The sequence below is a fragment of the Callorhinus ursinus genome, unplaced genomic scaffold (assembly GCF_003265705.2).
Source record: "Callorhinus ursinus isolate GAN/ISIS: 27379988/994484 unplaced genomic scaffold, GSC_fseal_2.0 scaffold26, whole genome shotgun sequence".
Taxonomy (NCBI): Eukaryota; Metazoa; Chordata; class Mammalia; order Carnivora; family Otariidae; genus Callorhinus; species Callorhinus ursinus.
This window is the reverse complement of record NW_027397088.1, coordinates 8,885,684-8,895,638: the sequence shown is the minus strand read 5'-3', so window position 1 is coordinate 8,895,638 and position 9,955 is coordinate 8,885,684. Positions and strand designations below refer to the sequence as shown.

The 9,955-nt window shown below is 39.4% G+C and overlaps 1 long non-coding RNA gene across 1 annotated transcript; it reads right to left on the bottom strand.

Moving 5' to 3' along the window:
- Positions 1-233: 233 nt before the first annotated feature.
- LOC141370126 (uncharacterized) lies at positions 234-9,428 on the bottom strand. Its single transcript, XR_012373886.1, has 3 exons — positions 9,348-9,428; positions 1,663-1,736; positions 234-461 (listed from the first exon to the last, which is right to left on the bottom strand). It is a non-coding gene; the product is annotated as an uncharacterized lncRNA (long non-coding RNA).
- Between the last annotated feature and the right edge of the window lie 527 nt (positions 9,429-9,955).

The window sequence follows — 9,955 nt, the reverse complement described above, 5'->3', positions numbered from 1 at the left end:
TGTTTTAGAAAATACACACATACTCACAGTAACGCCTCTGCCCTTCTTTCCAGGAAACCTATACAAATTCTATGTCCTTTTATAGAAGGGAGAAGGTAAAAAGGCACAAAGAAGTGTAATCCATCTGCAGATTAGTTAACATCACACTTTTAATTGTAGAAATGACTACTGGTAGAGCATACCCCTAAAATTTGATTATAGCTGCTTTTACAAGTATAACACATGGTAAAAAAAAAAAAACAATGGATTCTAATTTGGTAGTGAAGAAAAATAAGTCATTTTCACTAGGAAACATACTGTTACATTGAGAGCTTTAGTCAAGAATTGGAAGGCCTCCAATGCACATGAGTTGACACAGGGGCTGTGTGCTCACCGAGACCAGCATCACAGAATTGCTTCCCAGTTGAAAGTAGCCGGGCTGCAGATCCACTGGAGCATTTGGTTCATAACCTGACAGTTATCTGAAAAACAGGACATTAGAAAATATAACCTTGAGTGAAGTAACTGCATTTTCTCTTCAGCACCGAAAGACTACCTGAAGGCCCCCTAAAGCCGGGAGACACAAAAGTCACACAACTCTGGGCTTCTATGTAAACAAGAACTTTTAAAATTTTTTTTAAAGATTTTATTCATTTATTTATTTATTTATTTGTGTGAGAGAGAGAGAGAGACAGAGACAATGGGCATGAGCAGGGGGAGGGGCAGAGGGAGAAGGAGAAGGAGACTCCTCGATGAGCAGGGAGCCTGACACAGGGCTCGATCCCAGGACCTGACCTGAGCCAAAGGCAGACACTTAACTGACTGAGCCACCAACCATTTTTTTTAAGATTGTATTTTTAAAATAATGTCTATACCCAACATGGGGCTTGACTCTACAACCCTGAGATCAAGAGTCGCATGCTCTCCCGACCGAGCCAGCCAGGTGTCCCTAAATAAGAACGTTTTTATGGGGATTTTACTCCAATCGGTGCCCAGCTCTCCTACTTTGACACTGTACCACAAGGAGAAGGCACAAACTTGTAAGCCACTCTGACTGGCATTCTGATGAACAGATTGCAAGCTATTCTGCCTTTCGAAGGTAGCAGTTGGCTTTTTTCATCTGTGCGTAACCTCAGACCAGGTCCACTAACATTTAAAAAGACATGAATGTATCTTTTACAATTCTTATCCTGTGACCATGTAGGTTTTGTTTTTGTTTTTTTTTAATCTATAGGCCAAATATTCAAGAACTGCTTCAAATAGTTTGGGGATGATAAGTACATAAAATATCTAAAGATTTGGAAATGGAAAGCAAGATCCCTAGGAGAAAACATGCCTTTTCCGTGACACGGGAAAGACGATTCCTCACATGCCATGTTTCCATTCCATAAAATCCACCCTAGACTTCCCTCTAAAGAACTCAAGGAAACCAGCCAATCTCCCTTATAAATCTATGGAATTACACATAACATGCAGCCATAAACTTCTCCCTCTAATTTTCTCTCTTACCTACAGCGACTAGTGACATTTGCCAAAAAGACAACCCTTCAGCTTAAAGATTCATGATCCCCAATCTTCTTTCCTGATTCTCTCAGCAACAAATGTTGAGGTCTCTTTTCTGCCTGCTTTCACTACCTTTTGGATCAAAGTTCCAGCTCTACAGACCTTGCTTTATAAACTTACCACTGCTGCTATCCCCGGAGCTAGACCCAGTCCACAGGATCAGAGCCCATGTCTTGAGCTGCTCTTTCCTTCAACTATTCCATTAGCATTCCAGACATAAAACGACACAGCACATGGATGCATGGGAAGGCACAAAAGGGCACAAAATAAGAACATTTTATAATCACCACCGAGAACTAACTCACATAATAAGATAGCCATAACTGCCATGCGGGGAACTTTAACAAACAGGAAACCAAACCTACCCATACAATCAAAGACTGGAATTTAAATGTTACAACTCCTTAAATAGGACAGAAATATTGACACATGACCCTCCCCCCCAAAAAAGGGATGCAAGTTATTTGCTTGAATTTTGCAGACTTTCACTAAACTGTTCACAATTATGTCATTTGAGCACCTGTAAACTGGATGCAGATATTCCCCCTGCCTATGGTACAGAATCTGTAGACAGATAGTTCAAGCAGATAGGCATCTTAAAGCAAAGTGCCTGGGTGCTAACTTCATGTCAGTCCATTTATCGAAAGCAACAAAGTCATGCATCCTCACGGGGAATGCTTCCGACATGTCTCCCTCGGAGCTTAACGAGGAATGAGCTAGGAAGCTAGAAGGAAAGGGAGATGGACAGGGAGGGTAGCAGCTGCCAGTTACAAGGGGAGGTCTGAGAGGGAGGTTCCCCGGGCCACATTTTGGTCTGGAGAAAGCTATCTCTCCTCCTCTCCCTGGCTAACCCATCACCCTATGTTTTCTTATGATGGCCCACCTAAATGCCTGGGAAGCATCCGTTTTCATGCAGAAGCCAAGTTAATCACTGTTTTCAGATTTCCCATCTCCCAAGGAAATGGAGCTATTTTAAAGCTCCATATTTTGGATAATATTATTTTATGATGTAATAGAGTTATGTTCATCAGAACAGGTTATGCTGGGGTAACAAACTGTACCCCAAATCTCAGTGTCTTGCACTGATCTTTTGATCATTTTAATGGTCCACAACATGTCACCTAAACATGGGGAGATTATAATCCCACCAGATTTTAAATGTATGTGTTTTCATCTTTAAGTCATTATCCACTGAGTGTTTTTGGTAGCATAATTATTCTTTTTTTTAAGATTTTATTTATTTATTTATTTATGAAAGAGAGTGCATGAGCAAGAGAGTGAGAGAAAGTATAAGCAGTGGGGAAGGGCAGATGGAGAAATGACTCCCCGCTGAACAGGGAGCCCAGCGTGGGGCTCCATCCCAGGACCCCGGGATCATGACCTGAGCTGAAGGCAGATGCTTAACCAACTGAGCCACCTAGGCGCCCCTCATAATTAATTTTTCAATGGAGCATGGGTAGGAAATAAACCATGGAATATATAGAATTTCCAGTAAGTTAAAATTTTCTGATAAAATTTTAGTGTATGTTAGTGATTTCTATTTTTCCAGGAAAAAAAAAAAGCAATTGTGTTTAATGATATTGGATGCCAACCCATGACCTGAAAGGGGGATTTTGCTGAGCTAGTCATATGTTTCTTCAAACAAATACCTCGACCAATGTAACAGACCCCTTGGATCTGGCCCTTGCAGTACAGCCCACAGAGACCATGTGACCATGTTACTTGTCTGCTAACGAAACTTCAGTGGTTTCCCAGTGCTCTTAGACCACACTTCCTGTGGTTGCTATAGCCCATCTCACGTGGTCTCCAGCCTCATCTTTTGCTGCTCCCAGCTGCACCTAAACACTCCTTACTTCTACTTTACCTCCCTCCACCTCTGATTTGCACATCCCCTGATACGCAGTACTTCCTCTACCACAGCACTTATTAGACTTTATGCAAATTGCTTCTTTAATTGTTCACTTCCTTCAATAGACTCTTAAGTGAAAGTACTAAGAGAACCAATAGGCCATGGAGGTCTGGGGTCAGTTCAAAGGGATCTCAGAGTTCAGGGACCACTGAATTCCCCAGCAGGCAATAGGAGGATGCCCAAGGCCCACGCAGAAACTGCCATATTTCAGCAGATCCCTGTCAAGGTACAAAGTAGCCAGGAAGGAGTGGACACCTCAGCCCCCAGAAGGACTTATGGGCTTCTCCCTTCATTCAGATGCCACCTGGAGAAGAGTGAGTGGCAGGAGAAGATCCTGCAAGGGAATTTGAAGTTTTTGCACTGAACCAATTTATCTGAAAAGGACTATTTTAAAGAGAAAGAGACCATTATATTTAGTTGTCAAATGTAAGTGTCTTCTGGGGCGTGCCTGGGTGGCTCAGTCGGTTAAGTGTCCCATTCTTGATTTCTGCTCAGGTCGTGATGTCAGGGTCGTGAGATCGAGCCCCGCGTCAGGCTCCACAGTCAGTGCGGAATCTTTTTGAGATTCTTTCCCCCTCCCTCTCCCTCTGCTCCTCTCCCTGCTTGTTCTCTCCCCCCTCTAAAATAAATAAATTAATAAAATCTTTTTAAAAATGTGTCTTTTAGCATCAGTGAGAATAGGGCTCAAGAGTACTACACATTTAAGTTAAAAACAATAAAGACAACTACATTTTTTTCACACATCTACAGTATAGTGTGTTCACATCTACAGTATAGTGTGTTTGAAACTGCTTTATCAACAGGTAAATTATCAACTAAACACTTCTGACCAAATTATTATATTTGAACAGTACAGACATGTGAAGACTAATTAAATTCACATTTTTAAGAAATACTCATATCCTTAAGGAGGGCACTTGTTATGATGAGCACTGGGTGTTGTATGTAAGTGATGAATCACTGAATTCTACTCCAGAAGCCAATATTGCCCTGTATGTTAACTATCTAAAATTTAAATTAAAAAAATAAAAATAAAAGCTATCAGCCTCAAAAAAAGAAAAAAAACTACTCATCCTTAACAGAAACTTCTTTATTGTGATCAGTTCATGTGATATATTTAGAATTCTACAAAAGATAACATTTACCTGGTGCTTACTATTTCTCAGGACAAGCATTTTCATGTTGTAAACGAAGAACTGGCAGTGGGGGAGGGGTAAACATACTGCACAAGAGCTCACAGTAGCGTGTGGACTTAAAGCCCCGATATGTTCAATTACAAAACCTATGCATGTTCTACTTTTTCCAAAAGTTTGTAACAGGAGTTTCTGTCTTCAAGACATGTAGTTAAAAACATTTTTTTAACCTCTAATACAAGATCTGAAGTTCTATAAGTATATCATCTATATAAGCAAACAGCATGATTTTCTAAAAAAATAGAAATTTCTATTTTAGGAATCAAAAGCTTGACTCTTCTATTGCTATCCATGTGACACCTTGGACAAGTGATTTAACCATTTTGAGCCCAGTGTTTCCTCAGTGGTGAGATGAAAGGAATGATACTGACATCAAAGGCAGGGCTTGAGGTATAGTAAACATTAAATGACTCTGCCCTTGAACTCCTCCTTTCCCTGGGGGAGTCAAGAAGAAGAAAATGAACTTTGTTTGAAGAAAATGGCTGTGGATCATGATCTGTCAACAACTTCTTCCATCTGACTGCACCGTGCTGCTCGGGTTGTTGACATGGTTGGTGTTTCCATGGGAAAGGCAGTCCTTGATGCCCTTCCCTCTCTTGTCCCTCTTTAGTGACAGAAGCACCAAAGATGGGCTATTTCTCCCCACCACTGGTCTTGAAGCTTATAAAACAAGAGCAGAGCTTGGCTCCATGTCCAGAGGGTCAGAACTACAGAAGAAGCCCTTGTACACGTGCTTCCTCATCTTCCTGCTGTGGTCCTCAGTAGACTCCCGTTCTGTGAGCGACAGAATGCAGGACCAGAGAGAGAGGACAACCTCACTATGTCACAGAAGAGTGCAGCACATTTAATGCTGCCATCGTGATTGATTAAACCTGTTAACAGTATAGTGATTTTTATGTGGTCATTGTTCACTGTTGAGAACATACTTTCCCAAAACTTCACATTAAATTAGGCTGATCTGGTGAAAAAAACATGGTTGTCCAGATGATATTAACCAAACCTGGTCTATAACAAATACAGTTGACCCTTGAACACCATGGGTTTGAACTGTGTGGTCCACTTAAACATGTTTGTTTGTTTGTTTTCAGTAAATATAGTACAGTACTATAAATGCGTGTTCTCTTTCTTAGGATTTTCTTAATAACATTTTCTTTGCCCTAGCTTGCTTTATTATAAGAATACAGCATTTAATTGTTATATAACTTACAAAATACGTGTTAACCAACTGTTAATGTGATTGGTAAGGTTTCTGGACAATGGCAGGCTATTAGTAGTTAAATGTTGGGGGGGAGTCAAAAGTTATATGCAGATTTTTGACTGCATGGTGGGGAGGGTTTGGTGCCCCTAATCCCAGTGTTGTTCAGGAGTCAACTGTATACATTCTTCAGGATGGCAGGCACTGTCTGTTGGTTATAATCCTACTGGCTGGTATTAATAGCAAAAAAAGAAAAAGTCTTTTAAGCTTAAAAAGAAAAGTCACACATGTTTAAATCAAGAAATCACAATTTTTTAAAATAAAATGAATAATCAGACATAAGTATAAGAAGGAGTATAAATGAAATATATTATTTATATCTATTATTTTCAGGGCTTTTCAAAAATGCAAGTCATAGTCCAACACATAGATATCACCTTACCATCTTATACATGTTTTAAAATAAAAATCAGAAGCAGTTCAAAGAAATTAAGTGTAAAATAGAACTCTCCAGAGTTAGAATCAGGGCCTTTGTTGTTAAGAATTAAGGAGCAGGTTTTCCCTAAACATACATTTGAGTTTGAGGGATGTTTGATAAATAATATATTATTTGCAATAGGAAATAAGTAGAATAACAACAACAACAAGGAAGTTTCCTCATAAGTAGAACCAACATTTCTAGAAAGAAAATTAAGTGGTTGTTAACTGTGATGATTTAAGTTTTCCTACATGACCTCTAGGTGGCATGGTAGAGACCAAGTTTTTTATTTAATGATTATGACCTAAAATCTACTGTAAAAAAAAAAATCACTTATTTACCTCAAAGCACTGATTCCACTTAAAATACACAGCATTTAAGAAGGGGTACACTTTAAGCTTTTATCAGTCATTTACCACTTAGTATAAGTTATCTCCTAAAAGCAAGTGTTGACAGCAAGAATGTGTAGGGGAAATAGGGCAGGTAGAAAGATGGAATGGGGTCTTAGAGGCAGTAGGTCCTTATAAGGTGATGTCTAGAACACTAACCAAAAAAGAGGAAATTTACCCAAAATGATGTCTACCTCCTGAAAGCCAACTTCTTCTATTTAACATTTTTGCCAAATCCAAAGCAAATGCTGAAAGAACTAAATAATCCCCAAGCAACTTTAGTGAGAGGCAACTCAAATCCATTTATAAAGTCCATTTATTTCCTTTTTGAATATGGCTCAAATGACGACAACTCTGCACACCCTTTCTGACATATTGCACATTAGTTTTTATTGGTTGAGCAGAGGAAGCAGAAGGAACCAGGGAAAGGTCTCCCTGGATAGATGGGAATTAGTTTTAGATGAGGTCATGAGGGTGGAGTTTCCATGATGGAATTAGTGACCAGAACGCTTTCTTTCCCTCTCTCTCTCTCTCTCTCTCTATCTCTATCTCTCTTTCCAGATACAGCAAGTAAGGACCTTTTGAAAGCCAGGAAGAAGACCCTCCTGATCAGGAACCAAGACCAAATTTTCAGGTTTCTTGATCTAGACTTCCAGCCTCCAGGACTGTGAGAAAAAAATGTCTATTGTTTAAGTCACCAGTCTGTGCCATTTTGTTATAGAAGCCTGAGCTAACTAATACAGCCTCCAAGTTTACCTTGAATTTATATGAGTGACTTATTACTACCTGATACATCACCATATTTCATAGAATCTAAAACACTATTGAGACATGCACCAGGATTTTATGTGTACCACTGAGAGAAAAACTACCTCCATTTCCACTAGGAAACACTGCTTCCTTACCTGACAGAAAATCATTTTATGTTCATTGAGAGAGCTTTTTTAAACCAAATCAGGCATAGATTTTTATCAGCTATTTCTTTTGCACACATGTTTGTAGAAGGTGAAATAAATTAAGATATCGCTAAAACTTTTTCATAGAGTGCAACTTTTTGAATCATTTTTTTACCCAGACCCATCCTTTTATTTTTTAAGTTTTTACTGAAAACCCAGACTCATCTTATGTTTATGTTTTGCTATGCAATGTCATCTTCGGTGCCTTAAAATCTTTGGCCATGCAACATTTCTTAAAATAAATTCATGGGTGACCTTAAACTCACTGGACCTGGGCTCCCACTCAGCTTTGTATCATGCAGTGTGGGCCTATTTTGGAGCCTTTCTTCCTGGAGGCTGCTTTACATTGCTCAGATTCATCACTGTTTCAACTGCCACCTCATGACCATCCATTCACAGAGGTTAAAAGACTGATGATACCTACTGTCTCTAGAATTTTTGTCCAAGGTCTTGACTTTCATTGTGCAGTCTCTGGTGTCACAAGTTTCAGGCAGTGACAATACAAACCAATGGTGACTGTAAGATGCAACTCAGTATCAAAGATATTTCAACAATTATATGCATTTGGAATCAATGAAATGTACTTTTATGGATTTTCTATTTGCTCTGTGTTTCCTCACTAGAACGTGAGATCAGGGATTTTGCCTATTTATTTACAGCAATGTCTCCAGCCCTAACACAGTCCTGGTGTGATCAGTGCTCAATAACATTTAATGAAGACATGACTGAATTAATTTAGTCATACATTCTATTAAGTTACCAATTTAGGAGAAGCTTCCTTCTTTTCAGTTAAGATTTGTTCTTTGTTGGAAAGCAGTATTTGTAGTATGATCTCTTCAGAGAGAAATAAAGAAAAGATAAATAATCCTGTTAAGAGTTGTAACTGATTTTTCTTCCTTTTATTTATCTATACTTTCTAAATTTTCTAACATGTTATTATCATGCTACTAATTTTATAATAAACGTACAATATCTGCACATTATTTTAACTTGCATTACTTTAATTTAGTTTAGTAAAAGTCTAAATCATCTATACTACAAAGCAAAAGCACGATCTCAATTCAATTATTTTTGCATTAACTGTATTTTCAATAATTTAAGTTTTAGAGCATCTTGGTATACGTTCCTAAAAAAATGTTTATCTATAGCCTGAGGATGAATGGAAAGAGTCCAGGTTAAGGCACTTTGGGGTCAACCAAAATCTCATCATGAACCCCAGGCCTGAGCCTCGGCTCCTACTGGCTTAAGCAGATCTCTGTTGTCCCAGGTTCTGTGGTCTTCAGGGGGATCCCTGGATATCCTGAGGCTCCCTGAGATCTCATGGTTATGAAGAGGCTATTGGCAAGTCTATTCTATGCGATTCAAAAAGACATAAAGAAGCTAAGGAAATTGGGAAACATATTTCTGTCAAATCATCAGCATCCCAGATGCTGATCTATCATCAATCTAGATCAGTAAGGGGAGTGGAAAGGGTATTATGGGCTGAACTGTGTTCTTCCCTCAAATTCATACGTTGAAGCCCTAATCACCAGCACCTCTGAATGTGACTGCACTTGGAGACCGGCCTTTAAAGAGGTGACTAAATTAAAATGAGGCCCTTAGGGTGGGTCCTAATCCAATCTAACTAGTTTCCTTGTGCAGAGAAGAAATTAGGACATACAAAGAGAGACACCAAGGGTGCTCACCTGTACAGAGGGGTGGCCACGGGAGGACACAAGTTGAGGAGAGGAGCCTCAGAAGGAACCAATCCTGCCCGCACCTTCATCTTGGACTTCTAGAACTGTGAGAAAATAAATTTCTGTTGGCCAAGGCACCCAGGCTGTGATACTTTGTTACAGCGACTCTAGCAAAGGAATGCAGGAGGTGTACAGTTAGTGACCGTGAGTCAGTAGGACTCTTCTTCTAATACAACTTTAAATTTAAATTTGAAGTGATCCCCTGTGGTGGCACCTGGGTGGCTCTGTTTTGTTTAAGCGTCCAACTCTTGATTTTGGCTCAGGTCATGATCTCAGGGTTGTGTGATCAAGCCCCACATCGGGCTCCACGCCAGGTGCAGAGCCTGCTTAAGATTCTCTCTCTCCCTCTTCCTCTGCCCACACCCCTCTCTCTCCTTCTCTAAAAAAAATTAAGTTAAATTAAAATAAATAAATAAATAAAGTGATCCCCTGTGGCCTCTGAGAACCTGTATATGATTTGTCGCACGGATAGAAAGTGATGACTCTAAGTATTTACAAAACTCTTATTAGCTCTTCCTCTAAACCTTCCCCCATACCAAATCCCCACAGTTTCTAGA